The sequence below is a fragment of the Ursus maritimus genome, unplaced genomic scaffold (genome assembly GCF_017311325.1).
Source record: "Ursus maritimus isolate PB19 unplaced genomic scaffold, ASM1731132v1 scaffold_21, whole genome shotgun sequence".
Taxonomy (NCBI): domain Eukaryota; kingdom Metazoa; phylum Chordata; class Mammalia; order Carnivora; family Ursidae; genus Ursus; species Ursus maritimus.
The window spans coordinates 22629628-22649607 of NW_024424564.1; the positions used below are offsets into that span (position 1 = coordinate 22629628).

At 34.8% G+C, this 19980-nt stretch overlaps 1 long non-coding RNA gene across 1 annotated transcript in view; it reads left to right on the forward strand.

Moving 5' to 3' along the window:
* Nucleotides 1-15490, forward strand: part of LOC103656248 — a 182806-nt gene extending 167316 nt beyond the window's left edge. The window contains exon 4 of the long non-coding RNA XR_005836695.1: nucleotides 15430-15490. This is a non-coding gene — a long non-coding RNA (uncharacterized LOC103656248). The remainder of the gene's footprint in view (nucleotides 1-15429) is intronic.
* The last annotated feature ends 4490 nt before the right edge of the window (nucleotides 15491-19980 follow it).

Below are 19980 nucleotides of genomic sequence, written 5' to 3' on the forward strand. Positions count from 1 at the left end.
TACCTCTCTCCTGTTTTGAAGAGTTCATTGAGTTCATTTACAGTTTTAAGACAAATATATTTGTATTATTTCTGAAATACTTTTCAAAGCAAATATACATTTTGTCTATTTTAAGGTTTTTTAACATAAAAATGTTAAGTGTTCCTTTCTAAGAGAAAGGCATTCTTTTATCTCGTGAATATTTACTGACTATAAACTACGTTGCCCAGTACTCTTTACTAAACAAATGTAGAAGGATCCCTCTTTTGAAGAAGAGCTCACTTTTTCTTAGTAAGACTAATGTTAAACCATTAGATAAGTAAACTGTGTCTTTAGCTTGTGGATAATATATGGTATGAAACACAAATAGAGTATAGTAAGAGAAAATCATGACGATTTTTGAATGAATGAGTTAGGGGTTTCAATTTTAAATAGGAGGGTCCAGGTAGACCTCATTGAAAGATGACATTCACACAAAAATGTGAATGAGATGAGAAATTAACTGTATAGATGTTAAGGGAAAGGCATTCTGAGCAGAGGGATTCCAGTATAGCCAATTACTCTTCTGAAGAAAGCAAATGAAGACTGTTAAAAATATAGATGAAATTTTGAGGTGGAATGTGCATACCCAGTTTTATTAGAAAAGTGGAATATGAACACATCATCTGAGGATGGGTTGAAGACATATGGGGGTTGATGAAATATGGAAGGGTCATTGTGAGAAAGGAAAAGGGTACAAACTAGAAATGAGGAAAAGTTGTGTTCAAAACCACTTGGGCTGACAAGAGAATGGATGTTATTCATTTTCAGTAGAGTCATTTAGTGCAAATAGGTAATTTTCTGTGAAATGCTGTTTGCACTAGATATGGCTAAGAAGGGGGCTGTTGTTTGTTCTTGATGTACTGTATGCTAGCCTTTCATAGGCTGCTTTCTAATATTTCTGTACTACTGCGCAAGAGATTTATTTTACATATGAGGTAACTTAGACTCAAACATAATAAGCTATGTGATGTTAATATGTAGTAAACACCCAAGCCATCATTAGAACATAGTATTGCTTAGGAAAAGAAATAAAAAAAAACATATACTGGTTGATTTTTAGGTAATGGTTTTATTTTATAAGGTAAATATTCCAAAGAACCATGCTGATGAAAAGTGATAATTTATACCCCCTAGGCTCAGAGGCAAGTGTGCCAGTAGGTACTAGACCTGGAAATAGGGAACAGGCAAGGGGCAGAAACAGGTCACTTCTTCACACAACAAAAGATTTCAGTTGTTTTTATCACTGGGGTTTCAAATTTTATAATGGTTATGAACAGTATATACTTTGTGAAATGAAATGTTTAGAAATCTTTCAGTCACTTATTTTTGTATTGTAGTATGAAAAAAAAGAGTTGTTACAAAGTGTGTTTATATGTAATTCCTCCTTTTTCACTTTTTGCTAATATATTTTTTCCACAAAGGTATAGCATTAATGTGAAAATCCAAGATACTTTGTATATTTTTTTAAGGTTTATATTATACTTGCAGATGAAAATGCTTTCAAAATTATTTATATCAAACATCTTTGCACTGCTTTCTCATGCTTTGCTATGTTGTAAATGCCATTATGGATATCTTGCAGTGGCTATAAAGCGTTTCGAATGGCATCTTAAAAGTAATACCAAATATAAATGATACGATTGGATAAAATTTAATAATGTGGGAGTTTAGTATTTTGTGGGAATGTGATAATATTCTAATCATTCACTCTTTTGTTGAAAGCAATTCTGATTGAGATAACAAATCATATATCATTTGGTCTGCAATATTAATCACTTACCCTTGCATTTTTATACCATTATCAATAACCACACATACCATTTATGTGGTGCAGTGCTGTTTTAGTTTTCACAGCTAGGTTTTTAATATTTTTTATGTCAATATAGTGGCATATTTCATAGAGATGCTTCAACAACTATCTGGACATATTGTAAGGTTGATAAATAGGAATTATCTTAAATTCATTTGCAATGAAATTGAATAGCTGACCCAAGGGCTTAGGTTAAGAGAGGCAAGTGAATGTATTGTACAACATCATTTTTTATTTCTTTTGGGTTTGATTTTTCTCTATGATTTGTAATGAAGTAGATTAATGGGCCCAATTTTATTACTGATTAAATGGATTTGACTGGGACCTTTAACAGGAAAGTCACAATAGCAGTTAGCTTCAGACCAAAAGCTTTAAAATAAAAATGAAGGACTGTTTCAGGGAGAAAAAGAACTAGGCAGCAATATAGAAGGAGACTTATTTAAATTCAAATGGATCATTTGATTAAATGCAAGGATCATACTGCTACATGTGGTTGATAAGCTGGAATGAATAAACTAGGTACTGTGAAATTATGAAAATACTTCTTATGACAACCAATTTTTTTCCATTTTTCAAATATATTTTGAATAGTTACTATGCACCAAGCATTATTAACTGTTGTTACAAGTTGAATTTTGCCCCTCTCCCCACAAAATATATGTTGAAGTCCAAACCCATCTTACCTATGGAGTGTGGCCTTATTTAGAAATAGAGTATTTGCAGGTATAGTCAAGTTAAGATGAGGTCAGCAGGGTAGGTTCTGATTCAATATGACTATTGTCCTTACAGGAAGAGAGAAATTTGGACATGGACACACACAGAAAGGAGAAAATGACCCAAGTGAAGGAAACAAAGACCAGGATAAAGCCATGCGACAATAGAGGCAGAGATAGGAGTAAAGCAGTTGCAAACCCAGCAAGTCTAAGGATAGATGGCCATCACCAGAAGCTAGCAAAGGAAGGAGTTCTCCCTTACACATTCCAAAGAAAGCATGGCCCTACTGACCCCTTGACTTTGGAATTCTTCTTTCCAGAAGTGTGAGAGAATAAACTTCTGTTCTTTGAAGCCATCCAATTTGTGGTACTTAGATATAGCAGCCTTAGAAAACTAATACAGAATTATGTATTTTAATATTGAAATATAGGTTATATATTTTAATAGGCTCTTGGAAGAGCTAAATGATTTGATCAATTTGTGCAGTAAACTGATGCAGCATCTCATTCAGATATGTGTATATACTTAATATATTTAAAACGTGATTATAAGTATTACTAAAGTAAGACACTTTATTTACTAGTGATACAAGACTCAGACATTTAAGGAATTTAAAATATTACTAAGAAAGGAAGACATATACCCCCCCATCCCCACGCCTCCAAAAAAGTCCAATATACAAGGAGTTTTCCAGTTTGTGACACTCGTACAGATATGATGCTCTAATAATTTCTAGTGAAGAAGCAGCTGTATTTGATTGGAAACACTTCAGGGAAGAGGCATGAGCTTAGGATAGTTTGAATTCAATAGTTGGAAATACAAACTTAAAGGGAAGGACTTGCATAGATAACCATGTGGACAGAACCACAGAGACAAAAAGCACATTAGGGTGGGGTATCAAAGACCCACACTCTTGTCTATGCTAAAATTCTTCAGCAGTGGCAAGTGCACTGGGCAAAGTTCTGACATTGAAACCATATTTTTCCACTCCTTTCTAATGGACTCAGCCTCTGAAGCAACAAGGAGGGGTTTCTACAAACTGTATCTGACTCAGGACAGACAACGTTAGGAGTAAAACAAAAGAAATAACAAAACAAGGAGTCAAATACTTCACCACACCCTGAATATCTGTAAACTTATGGAGCTGTACTTTCAAGAAACTCATGCTTGAGACAGAAAATATATTTATTTCTTTTCACTGCTGGAAGCTTTCATTCAAATGTGAATAGCCCGAGCCTGTTAGAATTTAAGCCAAAAGTTGATATTTTAGAGTAGAAAACAGGTTTAGACTGATTAGCATATGGGAAGAGAGATCACAAAGGAATATGATTAGACCTTAGAATCAGTGGTTCTTTGGGAAGTGCCCATCCCATTTTTTGGACTAAGCCCAAAGACTCGAGGAGATGAAGTAAACCCCTAGATATGAGGAGAAAAGACTATTTGCTTGGCTTCCCACAGTGTAATATAAAAAGTGGCAAACCTTATGGGAAAACACATTATCCAAAATGGCATCCAGGAGATTCTCAGATGAGTATGAGGTCAACCGTACAAAGTCATGAACTCCCAGACTAGTGTGGAAAAATAACCAATGTTCCTGAGTACCCAAAGTTTCTGAATTGTTGGGAGCATCAGGGTACTATAAAAGGAATTAGAGTTGGGACAAAGAGGATGCAGACTGTTTAATTCTGACAATTAAAACCTGGTATGGGGACATGAACTGGGTCAGTAAAGGCAATGGAAATAGTGAGGGCCAGATGGAGATGAACTACACTTTGATGCAGACCAGAGTACTCAGAAAGTGGCAAGAAGACCAGATGTCTCCCTTCTAATGCTGGGATGGTATATAACTCCACCCTAGGATTTAGATAACTCAGAGAAATTAAGGAGAACCATATCTGTGTATATTTGTGTGTGCCTGGTGATGGTATGTGTGGGAGGTGGAATTCTAAGAGACTTATTTTAAAACAGAAGTAATTTATTTACCATGAAATGGTAGAGTTGAGCATTTTTGACATCCATAGAATTGGGATCTCAAGAATAGTAATTGCAGTTACAAACAAAGTTATATTTTATGGACTGATTTTGTGGACTGTTTTCACTATATAGTCTGTATCTACTGAAAGAAATTGAGACATGGGGATGCAATAAATGATAATTTGCCCTATGTCCTGATAAAGAGTCACATTTATGAAATACCATGTTTCTGCCATTAATATGAATAATTTCATATTAACCTTTTATACTCTTCAGAAAATTTTTACTTAAGTATAGTTGATACACAATGTTACATTAGTTTCAGGTATAGAACATAGTGATTCCATAGGTCTGTATGTTATGCTATGCACACAATTTACAGACCATCTGTCATCATTCAATGCCATTACTATACCACTGATTATATTCCCTGTGCTGTACCTCTTATCTTCATGACTTATTCATTCCATAACTATGAGCCTGTGTCTCTCATTCTCCTTCACCCATTTTGCCCACCCTCCATTCCCCTCCCCTCTGGCAACAAACAGTTTTTATGGGTCTGTTTCTGCTTTTTGTTTGTTTTGTGTTTTAGATTTTGCATTTAAGTGAAATCAATGGTTTTTTTCTCTGATTTATTTCACATAATACTTTCTGGATCCATCCATTTTTCACAAATGGCATTTTTCACTTTTTTATGGTTGAATAATATTCCATTGTGTGTGTGTGTCTGTGTGTATACACCACCTTTTCTTATTCATTCGTCTATCCATGGGCATATGGGTCACTTTCATATCTTGGCTATTGTACATAATGCTCAATAAACATAGAGGTGCATATATCTTTTTAGAATTACTGTTTTCATTTTCTTTGGATAAATACCCAATAGTGGAATTACTGGATTATATAATATTTCTATTTTTAATTGGGGGAACTTCCATACTGTTTTCCACAGTGGCTGTACCAATTTCCATTCTCACTAACATGCACGAGGGTTCCTTTACTCCACATCCTCACCCACACTTGTTATTTCTTGTCTTTTGACTCTAGCCATTCTGACAGGTGTGAGGTGATATCTCATTGTGGTTTAGATTTGCATTTCCCTGATGATTAGTGACATGCAAATCTGTTGGCCATCTGTATGTCTTCTCTGGAAAAAATGTCCATTCACATCCTCTGCCCATTTTTAATTGGATTTTCTTTTCTTGGTATTGAGTTGTATAAGTTCTTTCTATATTTTGGATTTTAACATTTTATGGATATATCATTTGTAAATATCTTCTCCCATTCAGCAGATTGCCTTTTTGTGTTGATGGTTTCCTTTGCTGTGCAAAGGTTCTTAGACTAGTCCCAGTAGTTTATTTTTGCTTTTGTTTTCCTTGCCTCAGGAGACATACAAATATGTTACTGCCTCTGTTTTCTTTTAGGACTTTTATGGTTTCAGGACTCACATTAGGTCTTTAATCCATTTTCAGCTTATTTTTGTGTATGGTATGAGAAAGTGATCCAGTTTTATTCTTTTGCATTATCTGTCCACTTTTCCTAGCACCATTTATTGAAAAGACTATCTATCTTTTCCCCATTGTATATTCTTGTCTCCTCTGTTATAGTCACGTTTCAATAATCTGTGTCTGTTTTTGTTCCACTACCAACTGTTTTTATTACTAGTTTATCTTGAATTCTGGGATTGTGATACCTCATCTTTGTTCTTTCTCAAGATTGCTTTGGCCAGCCATAAGGTTTTGATGACTCTGTCAAAATCACTGATTTTGAGTTAGACATAACGAACATGCTTAATATGAATAGTCGTGTGATTAGCTCAAACTAAGTCTATTAGTACTAATTACAAAGATGGCTGAAATATAACATTCCCTAAACTGTTTCCTGTTTCTTTGACTGTAGGCCCAGTTATGTGTCCATAGCATTTATATTGTTGATATTCATGATTTTACTTTAAACTGCTTCTGTTTCTGCTTGGTATAAAACTCTTATTTTACATTAAGGAAATTCTGAAATGACTTATGTGATTATTTCTTTCTGTTCAGGAATATGAGACATTTGGTGGTAACAATACAAAATATTTTGAAAAGTATCCATAAGAGGGTATAGGTTTAGCTTGCTCTGCTCAGCACTAAAAATTGATTTGAATGCTCTTTTTGAAACTTTTTTGTACCTATTTTTCAGTGTTAATGTGTTTTTTTGCTCAAGTTTTGCATTAATGAATAAATATGTGGAATACCTTTGTCATAGTTACATAGTCTTAGATCAGAGCTATTAGAATAATTCTCAAGTTTTCAAACTCTTGCAAAGTTATTTTTTAAAACATGCATTTTGCTGATTGAGGTAAATATCTAACTTTGATTTTCGGTATTAAGGCTTAAATCAGTATGTTCAAAAACTGAGAGAAGAGTAATTTAATAGACATTCTTTATATCTAGAAATGTACTCATATTTAAAACTCTTTATTCCCTGTCTTTAAAAATTGTCTGATCTTTATTCATCAGGCTGGAGTGAGGGGCCGCAGCAAGTACAGGGAGTCAAATTTGAAAAAAAATAAAGTCAGTACTAGTGTAGTAATGTTTAATGTCAGATCTGAAAGGTGAGTATAGGACAATCAATAATACATAAAGCAAGTGATAGGGAATTAAGTTGATCAGAAATTTCAAGAGTTCAAAGGGAAAGGGAAAACATCAGACCATTCTATTTTGAAGCAAGGGTCCATGTCAACCAGGTGATAGGCAAGTTTTGGATAGAAGAAATATTGGGAAAGGAATCTTCAAAAGACTATATACATAGCCTTAGATTCTATACAGTAATGATGATTATTTAAAAATGTTCATGGTACTATTTTGTCTTTGTGGATCATGCTTCTGTTTTCTCAAGTTAAAAACTTTAATTCTGTATTTTCCTTTGCAAAATCGTCTAGAATGACAAAAAGCTATAATATAGGAAGTGGGGAATATTTAGTGCATTTCACATAGGTAAGTTATAATGTGCTGGCCTGATTATTATATGCCCAGCTATTTGAAACTGAGAAAGTTAGCTCATGGTCACTAATCAGTTTGTTTTGTTTTGGAAAAGCAAAATCTTCTAAGCTGTTCAATTATAAGATTGCCAAGAATTAGGTTACTGGAGACCATTAGAAAATATGCTCTGAACTGCTGAGCCCAATGGAGATTACATAAAATAAGGACAGCAATGTATTTTTTATTCCATTTATTCTTTATTCAGTAAGCCCACTAATTATATATTTTGGGATATTCATAGTGTGTTTAACACACAAGTATTTCATGCAAACACAGCTAGAAAATTTAATAGTATCTCTTTTAAAAATGAAAACTGGACTTTTTATTGAAAACATAATTCTAATTTATATGATTAGCCAACATTTTATGATTATTTGCCCTATTAATAAAAGTAAATTTTTGGTTAATATATATTCAAATTCCCATAAAATGTAATTTATATTTCTTCATGAAATGCTCATTACTGGTATTTACAATAAAGTTCGTTCTTCAGCAAATTGTAAATAATGAGATGTAAGCACATAGCAACCCAGAAAGATACTTTTCATTAATTTTTTAATTCATAGGAAGATGTTTTCCTTAGTGCCCAAACTAATCCTGGTATCATAGTGGTGCTTTCAGATCTCAAATGCAATGTGGTGAAATTTATTCTTTAGTACATCCATTTATTTCATTATTCAGTGTTTGTTGAGTAGCAATAAGCATTGGAGAAATTATAACATACTGATGCTATAAAAACAAATAAGAGAAGGCCTTTGGTTCCAAGGAGTTTGGAGTATAGTGGAGTGCATTATCACGATCGCTGTGTTAACAGCTAATAGTTAGTGTTAAAGACTTTATATGCATTAACTTATTCCTTATAACAATTCAAAATAGAGACCCTTTTAAATGTGATCTTCACTTTGCAGAGGGGGAAAGTGAGTCACAGAAGCAAAGTGATTAGCTTAAAGGCACACAACTAATCAATATCAGAGCTGATATTCGAAACCAGGTAGGTTAGCTCCAGTGCCTGGGCTTTAATCCACTACATAAGAAAAATGCACAGGATGATGTTGGAGCATAGAAAAAATCCTCAGGTTCAAGAAAATCTTTACAGTAGAGTTTAAGTTTAGTTTTGATAAAGGATAGGAAGAACTCCCTGAACAGTAGGGACCATCTGTGTGATAGCGTGAGGAATAAAGTTTGTGCATTTATGTGGACGTGTTCATTCATGTAGAAAAAGGAAGGAAACAGAGCTAGGATTTTAGGAAAAGCATCAGGACTCGATGGATCTAGAATGATAATAAGGAAAATTTGAACTTTATTCTAGAAGCTAGGGGTTGGTACTGAAATATTTTAAGAGCAGGAAGCAAGACAATATGATAATAATTGCCTTTTAGGAAGTTCGTCCTGACAACCGTGAAGTAGATGAAGGGGCCAAAGTAAACCATGAAAAAGTTGGTGAAAACAAAAGTGTTAAGTATTGACAGTGGAAGAAAAAGAAGACAAAGGATGTCTATTTTTAGTATTTTAAATGGCTGTCATTTAATAAGCATTTTTGTGTGCTGGACATTTTACTTATCACTTTACCTGTGTCATCTAATTCCTAAGCAGTTCTATGAGACAGATTTTATTAGTGATGTTTTACATTGAGGTAATAAGGGCTTAGAGACGTTAAATAGCTTACTCAAGGTTTAAAGCTAGTCAGTGATAGATTTGGGATTTAAATCCATGGCTTACATTCTTTCTAGTCTATGATGTTAGTTGCCATCAATCTTTAAGGACAAAACCGCAGATTTCTAAGTAAACTGGTAGTACAGTGGTAAATTTGAAGTCTGAATCTATATTAACATTCATGCTTCTGGTATTGCTGTGAATTTTGGCATCATTTCACCGAAATGTGAAAAAAAGAAATTCTAATACAATTTTCTCAAAAGGATTTCTAACTGCTGCATTTACTATCTCTTACTCCTCAAACTCTGATATGGCATCAGGCACCTCATCTGGTTTCAGATCAGCAATCATCTTCCAGTCTCCAAATCCAAAGAATGCTTTCAATGCTCTTCTTAGCCTGCTTCTCAGTAACATCCATCTCCATTTTCTAATTTCTTACACTGACACATTCTCAGGTTTGAATTTCTCACAACAGTGACTTTGATTTCTCCTTACTTCACTGAATCTTTGTCGAGCTCATCATGGTGGGCCATTAAATACTGGAATTGGTTAAGCTTAGTGATAGTATCTCTTGTTTTCTAATTTCTTGTGTTTTCTTTCACTTTTAGGACTTCAATTCTTAGTACCTATTTAGAGATAACATGCACTTAGCCAAGTCCCTTCTTCAATATGCCTTCTTGGCAATCTCAAAAGCAACCTCAAATTTAGGAGTCAAGCAAACAAAAAAAATCGATATTCTCCCTCCATTATATTTTTTTCTCAGCTTTCCTGATGTCTATTAATAGCACTATAATCCATTTAGTTTTATAAGAATTTAGCAGTCATCTAAAGCATCACCACGTCCTGTCAGTTGCACCTCCTAAATATTTCTCAGATCATTTTTTTTTTCATATTCATGAAACACAATACTCTCTGCTGTACTTAATGCTATCATGTGATTCTGAACAGCTTACGAACTGGTCTCCCCCGTCTTCCCTAAACTTTTCTTTAATCCATTCTCCATACAACATTGGAAGGTGATCTGTCAAAGTACATTTCTGATCATGTTCCTCCTATGTTTAATACCCTTTTATGATGCATATCACTCTTAAGATAATGGCTGTAACTCTTACCATGGCCCTCAGGACCCTGCATCATGCAACCTCTACTTCCTACTCTAACTTCATCTTGCACCAGCATTCCTCTACTTTCTCTCATCCAGTCTCACAGACTGTCATCAGGTCGTTCATATTCACTATCTGCAAATATTATTCCTTTTGGTTGGAGCACTCTTAACTATAGCTTTGAATGTCACATATCACTTCCTCTAGAAATTTTTCTCTACTCTATGTCAGATCCCTCTATTAAGAGCCTTAGAGGTCTTTATCTGTTACAATTTTAGTTGTCCAACTGGCAAATTAATATAAAATGTCAATGGATTACATTTACAGATCAAGTTTTCTTGAACATATGATTGTTTAAAGCTAAAAAAAAAATGTATTGGTTTTCTACTAAGTCTGCCTGCTCTTTTAGGATGGAATTTTGTACCAAATTTACTAACACAAAGGTGTGAGGGGGGAAGAGTTTATGTGTATAATTATGTATGCATATTTATGTTTAAAGATAATGCATTCAGATTTCATTATATTGTCTTATGTGTCAAGTCAGTGGCAGAAAAATATGACACAGATATCTTCCCTCTCATATTTGGGCAAGGATATGTTTTTGTCTAACAAATTTGTCTAACCAACTTGGGCAACTGAGAAGGAAAAAGACAAAGAAAAATGAAGTAATGAAAAGGAGAATAACTCCAACCCCATTTAATTTGAAATAGAACGTTTTAAGTCTGTTGGACTAAATATATGATTTATTACAATTTTGTTTAGGCTTGATTTGGTGGAGGGAGGCCTTCCTAGGTAATAGTTCTTTGATGCCCGGCCTTGTGACTTTGAAGTGCCTAGCTAACTTCACAGAAATGCTCTGAACTTGCTCTCATTCTCTTTTTATTAATTTAAATTTTCTCCTGTGGTTTTTATAAGAAAAAAAATGCTTTTGGCTTGCCAAAAATTTTAGGAACAATAAACACAAGTAGACATCTTCCTCCAAACTCCGAAACCAAATAAACTTTTTAGTTGAGAAATTCTTTTGTTAGGAGTATAAAAGGGGATACAAGATAAGTATGTGGAACTCTCAGCATCATACAGAAAGAGATCAAAATATTGCAGATAAATGTTTCATTCAAACTTCAACTCAGTTTTTATAATTCATGTTATCAAAATGGCATGGATAATTTTCAGAGAAATCTTAGTTTGCTTCCCAATTACAATTACAATATAGGTCATACTCAGAGGGCAACAGGGGACTCATGGCTCCTATCTGATAAGCACATTTGAATTGTAATCAAACTCCAACAGCTTTAACTTTGCAAGGCTCCTGACTGCCACCCTAACTGGGTTTTTTTCAAACTATAGAAAACGTAACTTGCATTAGGAGGGAACATACAGGGCCTGAGACACTAAGTTGAAGCATAATACATCTTACTGGAGGTATCTGCACACTTTTTGAAAATAAAATTGTATGCTAATAGAAATAGACATATTATGAACTAAAATGAAAACCCACATTCATTTTTAAGATCAAACATCAATTTGAAAAAGTTTGGTACTTGTAGATCCTGGGTTTACCTTCTTACTATCCTTTGATATCTCAGTGTTTTGAGGGAAATCTCCCAGGTGTTTTTTTTTTTTTTTTAACATTTAGTACATAATTTGTTTTAAGTATTTTTAATAGACCAAAAAGTAGAAATATGTCTGTGGTAATTCACACTTTATTAATTCATGACTCCTTCCTGATACAGTCATCTGATTGACATCTCTTCTTCTTGTCAATGTACAGATTCATATTCTGATTAAAGAGGGATATGACACAGTAAAGAACATAAGTGGAGATCAGAGAGATGTGGCTCCAAATCTTTATTGCATTACTTCACATCTTAGGTAGTTACTTAACTTCTAGGCCTCTTCGTTTGTCCACTAAATGGGGACAAACTTTCTGTATTTTATATTGTGATAAGAGAGACAGACTATGTACTTTGTAAAGGAAATGGCTATTGCTACACATGAGGTGGTCACCATCTGAAATATGTGTTCTCTCTTTTCTGAGCGAGTTGAAATTCTGTTAATAACTGGCTGTATCTTATTCATCTAGGTATCCTAAAGATATAAAATATTTATAAATTGTGTTCAACACAGTCTTTGAATTAGTCTCTGGTTATGTCGTTTGCTTTAACAAATATATAAGTATGTACTTTTGATTTGATATGATCTTCATGAAAAGAAAAGTTGTGCCTTAATTGTGGCCTCACACTTAGCATTCTGTTACGGCTATCCTGAGTACGTGATTAATACTTGTCGAATCTCCCTTTTAAACAGCTTCACATCCAATTTTCCCATTTGGGTTAATGAGGATTTTGTAATAAAAAAATATTGACCAAAACAGGTAAATTAAAGGTGGAGCTGTTTGAAGAGAGAGTCAGCAAGTATTCACTGCGTAATCCAGAATGACCAAAACAGAATGCTGGGTGCAAGGACACGTAAAGGCAACTAAGGCATAATTTATTCCTCATTCTCATCGTATTCAAAATCAAATCCCACTTCAAGTTGTAATTTGCTTCTCACAGTGTTTCTCACATCCTTTCTAGTTCCATTGCTCTCCCTTTCCTCCAGCTGCTTACCGCCCGAGAGTCACAGTTTTGTAATTATTTTCAATTTATTTTACCTCCTTATTCTTTTACTGTTACACAGTTTTGCATTGCACTCACATATCAATCTTTAGTAGCCTTCTGGAGCAGGACTTTTTCTTAGTTCTCTATTTTACTCATCACTTCTAAGTCTCTGTGTCTGCTCAACAGAGCCAAAATTTCCTGTGGCTGTTTTAAGATAGATGAGAGTTGCACAAAGAGCCAGTTAACCCATAGCAGGCTCATGTTATCTGTGTTCTTCAACATATTTGTCTAAAAAAGAAAATATGACTATTATCATATTTCTCTCAATTCATTCTGAAAAGGGACATTTGTTATCTCTAACATTTGGTGCATTCACTGTAACATTTGTGAAATAGAAGAGATAAAATCTGGAGTCCAAATAACCCCTGGAGATAAATGCTTTCTTTAGAACTATAGACAGTAAATTTACAAGAATGGGTATGTTTGGATATATTATTTTGCATTTATGCTTTTTTTTCTACTTACTAGATTGAGAGTTTGTTACAAAATAATGGTTTTTTTTAAGGATAAACGAACAGCTAGATAAATACAAGAGGCCTGAATAGATCCTGAACACAAGAGCTTCTGTCCCTGTAGACTTTGGGTATGCCACCCTTCCAGCACATGGACATGCTTTTTGTTTTGTTTTGTGGTAAAATACACTGAACATATCTTAACCATTTTAAAATGCATAGTTCAGTGGTGTTAAATATATTTTCATTGTGCAACCATTACCACCATTCATCTTGTAAAACTGAAACACTATACCCATTCAGCAATAACTCTCCATTATCCTCTCCCACCAGACTCTGGCAAGTACCATCATGCTTTGCCTTTAAATACCTCATACAAGTGGAATAATAGAGTGTTTGTCTTTTTGTGACTGACTTACTTGACTTAGCATAGTATCCTCAAGGTTCATTCATGTTGTAGCATATTGCAAAATTTCCTTTTAAGGCTACATAATATTCTAAGTATATACCAAATTTTGCTTATCCATTCATCTGTCAATGGAAATTTGGGTTGCTTCCATGTTTTAGCAATTATGAATAATACTGCTGTGAACATGGCTGTGCAATAATTGAGACCCTACTTTCAATTCTTTTGACCCAGAAGTGGGATTGATAAGAATATATGATAATTCTATCGTTAATTTTTTTGAGGAACTACCATAGTGTTTTCCAGAGTTTTCTACTCTTTCCATTTCCACAATGGAATTTTTCATCTCCATCAACAGTACACAAAGGTTCCAACTCTACAACGCTTGCTGGGGTTTTTTTGTGCGTTCTTGATAGTAGTTATCCTGATAGTTGTGTGGTGGTAACTCATTGTACATTGTTGTTTTAAAATGTTTTTCTGGTTTTATTGAGAAATAACTCATATACATTACTATGTAAGTTGAAGGCCACACAGCATCATGGTTTGATCATAGATGTTGTGAAATGATCACCACAATAGGCTTAGTTAACATCTATCATCTCATAAAGATATAAATTTTTTAAAATGTGGTTTTAAAAATGTGGTTTTTCTCTAATGATTAGTGATATTAAGCATTTTATAGGCTTATTGTCAATTTGTGTATCTGCTTTAGAGATATGTCTGTTCAAGTACTTTGCCTATTTTTGAAGTGATTTTGTTATTAGTTCTCTACACATTAATCTCTGATTTGCAAACATTTTCTCCCATTGTATGTGTTACTTTTTTACTCTTTGCATGTTTTTATGCCACTTAAAATTTTTTTCACAAAGTCTAATTTGTGTTATATTCAAGAAAGCATTGCCAAATCCAATATTGTAAAGCCTTTGTCCTTGTTTTCTTCTAAGAGTTGTGTAGTTAAATTTAAGTCCTCAATTTTGATTTAATTTTTATATGATATCCGGTAAGGGTCCAACTTTATTCTTTTGCCTCAATGTCCAGTTTTTTTCTGGTACCGTTTGTTGAAAAGACTGTCTTTTCCCCACTGAGTGCTTTGGGTACCCTTGAAAAAAATTATTTGACCATATATATGAAGGTTCATTTCTGGCCTCTCTTCTATTCCAATGCCCTGTATATCTGTCTTTATGCCAATACCAAAGTGTTTTGATTACTGTAGCATTGTAGTAGGGTTTGAAATCAGGAAGTGTGAGTCTTCTGGTTTTATCAAGATTATTTTGGCAATCTGGGATCTTTTAAGATTTCTTACGCACTGTAGGATGGGTTTTTCTGTAAATGCAAAAAATGTTATTGGGATTTTGATTAAAAAATATTGTCTTCTAATCCATTAACATGGAGTATGTTTTTGATTTATACCTTTTTCTTTCAGCAATGTCTTGTAATTATCATTGTCTAAGTCTTTGACTTCATTAAGTTTATTCCTGAATATTTTCTTTTTGATATTGTTTTTGTAATTTCCTTCTCAGATTGTTGTCTAGAAATGTAACTGATTTTTGCATTTTGACTTTGTATCCTGCTAGTTTTCGAAACTCATTCTGACATTTTTTTTTACTCTTTAGGACTTTCTACATAGAAGATCATATACTTGCAGAGGTGAGTTTACCTCTTCCTAATTTGAATGTCTTCTCTTGTCTAATTGCCCCAACTAGAAGTTCCAGTACTATGTTGAATTAAAGTGGCAAAAGTGGGCACTCTCACTTTGTTCCTAACTTAATGGTGAAAGGAAGGGGCGCCTGGGTGGCGCAGTCGTTAAGCGTCTGCCTTAGGCTCAGGGCGTGATCCCAGCGGTCTGGGATCGAGCCCCACATCAGGCTCCTCTGCTGGAAGCCTGCTTCTTCCTCTCCCACTCCCCCTGCTTGTGTTCCCTCTCTTGCTGGCTGTCTCTGTCAAATAAATAAATGAAATCTTTAGAAAAAATAATGGTGAAAGGAAAGTGTTTCCTCTAAGTATGGTGTTCACCATGAGTGAGTTTTACGTATGATTTTTATATTGAGACATTTTCCTTTTGTTCCTGGTTTACTGGGTGTTTTGTGAAAGCTGTTGGATTTTCACTTTTTTGGCTGATTTTTTCCCTTTATTCTGTTGATATGGCACATTATATGGTCAAGTTTCATATGCTGAAATATATTCCAGGAATAAATCCCATTTTGTCATGGTCTTTAATCCTATTAATATGATGCAGAAGTCTGCTTGCTAGTATTTTTGAATATTTTTGCATCTATGTTTATAAAGGATATTGGTCTGTAGTGTTTTCTTCTTGTATCTTTGCCTGGGTTTTCCATCAGGTTAATTCTGGTCTCATAGAATGCGTTAGAAAGTGTTCTCTTTTGTTGGAAAAGTTTGAGAAGGATTGGTACTAGTTCTTTATAAATGTGTGGTAGAATTCACTAGTGAAGCCATCAGGTCCAGGGCTTTTGTTGGGAGGTTTTTGATTACTGGTTCAATGTCCTTACTAGTTATATGTCTATTCAGATATTCTAATTCTTTATGATTTAATCTTAACAGGATCTGTTTTGTTGACATATAATATTCATAATACTCTCATAAACTCTTATGTATTTTAATAATTTAAGTCTTTAGGGTTGTCAATCTTGATTTTTTTCAAAGCAACTTTTGATTTCACTAATTTTCTCCATTTCATTTCTGCTCTAATCTTCTTTTTGCCTTATTTTGTTCAAGTCATAAGGTTAAGTTGTTAATTTGAGATCTTCTTTTAAATATAGCTATAAATTTCTCCCTTAGCACTGCTTTTGCTGTGTTGGTATGTTGTGTTTTTGTAGGTATTTTCTAATTCCCCTTATTTCCACTAGTTTTCCTTCTATTATTTCTAACTTCATCCCTTTGTGGTCAGAGAAGATACTTTGATATATAGCATTTCTAATCTACCATGATAATCTGCGACCTAATGTGATGTCTATCCTGGAAAATGATCCATGTGCAGTTCAGAAAAATGTGTATTTTGTTCTCTAAAACCTGTTACGTCTATTTATTTGGTTTATTAAGTCCTCTCTTTATCTTCTGGTTGTCCTGTTCATTATTTTGAGGGGGATATTGGTCTCTAATTATTATTGTAGAACCGTTTCATATACTTTAATGATCTTTCATTAGGTATGTAAATGTTTACATTACATCTTCTTGTGGTACTGAACTTCAATATATAGTACCTTTTGTAAACTTTGATTTAAAGTCTCTTTTGTCTGATGTTTTTTAAAAAAAAGGAGTGGGGTAGTTATTACTATTTTATGGCTTCTTTCCTCCATCCTTTCACTTTTAACCTGTTTGCTGTCTGCTTGAGATCTAAAGACACATATTTAGGTCATGTTTTTAAAATCCATTCCACCAATCTGTCTTCCGATTGGAGAGTTTAATCCATTTTACATTTACTGACAAAAAAAAAAAAAAAGGATTTCTGTCATTGTGCAGTTTGGTTTCTAAGTGTCTACTGTCCCCAATTTCCTACATTACTGTCTTCTGTTCTGTTTGATTTTTTGTAATAAATTCCTTTTTCATTTTTTTATATGTATAGCTATTTCCTTTGTGGTTACCATGGAGATTACACCTAACAGCTTAATAACTTATATTACTTTAACTTCCGTAACACATAAAAACTGCTCTTTGAGTCCACTCTTGGTTAATATCACAAAATCAGGTTTTTGTACACTATGCACCCTGAAACTAGTATTTCTTTTAAATTCATGTCTCTTAAATTATATGAACACAGATTTGGAGTTACTAACTTCACATTAGTAATAATTTTCTTTAAGTGTGTTAATCTCAAGTCCTCTAGAAGACAAAAAGTGATTACAAAGCTTCTCCCCTTTTGGGACTGTCGTGATGCGCATGTGCTGTGCTTGTGCTGTCCATAGGCCCCGTAGATGTTGCTCACTTTCCCTTTCTATTCCTCAGACTCAAAAAATTCCTTTATTCTATCTGCAAATTTGTTGATTCTTTATTCTGCCTACTGAAACCTACTTTGGAATCACTCCAGTGAAATTTTCATCTTACCTTTTCACATCCAGTTTTTTTAGGTTTTCTGTTTATTGTTATTATCGTTTTGTTCATATATGGTTCTCTTGACCACATCTAAGATGGTTGTTTTAAAGACTTTGTGGGGACGCCTGTGCAGTTTAGTTGGTTAAGCATCTGCCTTTGGCTCAGGTCATGATCCCAGGAGCCTGGGATTGAGTCCCACATTGGGCTCCCTGGCTGCTGACCCTGCTTCCGCACTCTGACAAATACTTTAAAAAAAAAAGACCTTGTGAAACAGTAGAGGCAAATATACAAGGCAATTTTTTTCCATTTGAACCATCCATACACTCCTGTTTCTTTGTATGCATTGTGATTTTTTTTGACCTCTGGATCTTTGAATATAGTAACATGGTAATACTAAATACAAGATTCTGTTTCTCAGGTTTTGTTTTGTTGGCTATCTCTGTACCAAGGATCCAGTGGAGGGGTAAACGTACCATCTTTTCATGTTTTCTCTGAGCCTTTCTTGGGGTATACAGAGTTACTTTCTCATTTTCCCTGTATACACAGTTGTTTTTTTTTTTTTTTTTTAATGTTCTATTCTTTATTGCCTGGCTCCCTAAAGTGGAAAAAGCATAAAATGAAGACAGGAGAAAATCCCGAGGTTCCTTCTGCCAGAGGAGGGTCTTGGATTAACGCATCGTGGTGCAGCAACAATGGCTGCCACCTCCTGCTGCATCTCAGCACAGAGGTGCACACGACCAGTAATCAGAGCATAGATCACCAGTCTTTGGAGGACAGGTCCTTTTTTGCCCAGACGGGCTGCTGAATGCTGTCTACAAGCTGCTCAGCTGCCTGCCATGTAGCTCAGTAGCTGAAACTGTGCTAAGAGATTAAATTGACCAAAATTAATCACAATTTACCATCCAGGTCTTCATTTGCAATTTGCGATCTTTTGACAGATTTCAGAGTTCCAAAATTGTTATATGAAACATATTCTGGCCAGGGGATTATTGTCAAGATTGGAAGACAGATTACTGGTGCTACAAATTCTGCCAACTTTTGGTAATGCTGGCCTCATAAAGTGAGTTTGGAAGTGATCCCTCCTCTTCCACTTTTTGGAGTGTGAGAAGGATTGGTATTTTTCTCTGAATGTTGGAAAGAATTCACCAGTGAAAACATCTGATCCTAGACATTGTACCTGTAATGAAAAAGCTCCCCATGGTAGGTTGTAGGTTTCTAGGAATTTCTTTCTTCAGGTTGTCAAATGTGTTGGCATATAGTCAGTCACAGTTGACTCATGATCCTTTGTATTTTTCTACTTGCTATTTTATGGGATAAAAACTATAGAAGGTCCAAGAATGGTCAGAGTACCAGTTGCAAAGAGAGGTATTAGAAGACACATGTCAAGTAAAGGACCCGACAGGTCCCCAGTTGGTGATGCGGCATGGTCCTAACCATGAAACATGGGGAACCTGCCCCCTACAAGACTCCCATATAATCTGACCACTGGATGGGGTCCATTTGCTATTTTGTTTACAGGAGGGCAGGTTGGAATGACTCCTCAAATCGGTGGTAATATCACCAGGAGATATACTTCCCATAGAGAGGTAGGTTAAATTAGCCCTTTGAGGAGGAATGTAATGTAAAAACATCTGAATCATAGGTCTAGTACAGAGGATATGAGTAGTGGAGACACATAAGGGTAGAAAAGTAAAGTTCGGTGAGACTGAGGTCCAAAAAGTGCCATTGACATGAGGAGTGTCAAAGGGCATGGGAATTCCTCCCACCAGATTAATGGCATTGCTAAAAATAGGAAAAGGGCCATCCACCCAAGTAACATGTTTCCAGAGGGGGGATTTATAACATAGGACCAATAAAAGGATAAGAAGCACCTAGGCAACAGCATTAGACAAACATGAATACATACCATGACAGAACTGGTGTTAAGTGCAGGTACCACAGCCAAGAACATGTTTTCAGGAGTAGAGGGGCTACCGGTCTGTTGTAGAATCTCCTCGGCTTTCTGGGTCATCTTGAGGTCTCCCCAGGTCATGAATTTGGCCTTGTGGGTACTGGGGAGGCGAAGGATGTGCAGCTCTCTTTCTTCTAGATTCAAGTGACTCATCTGGGAGACTACT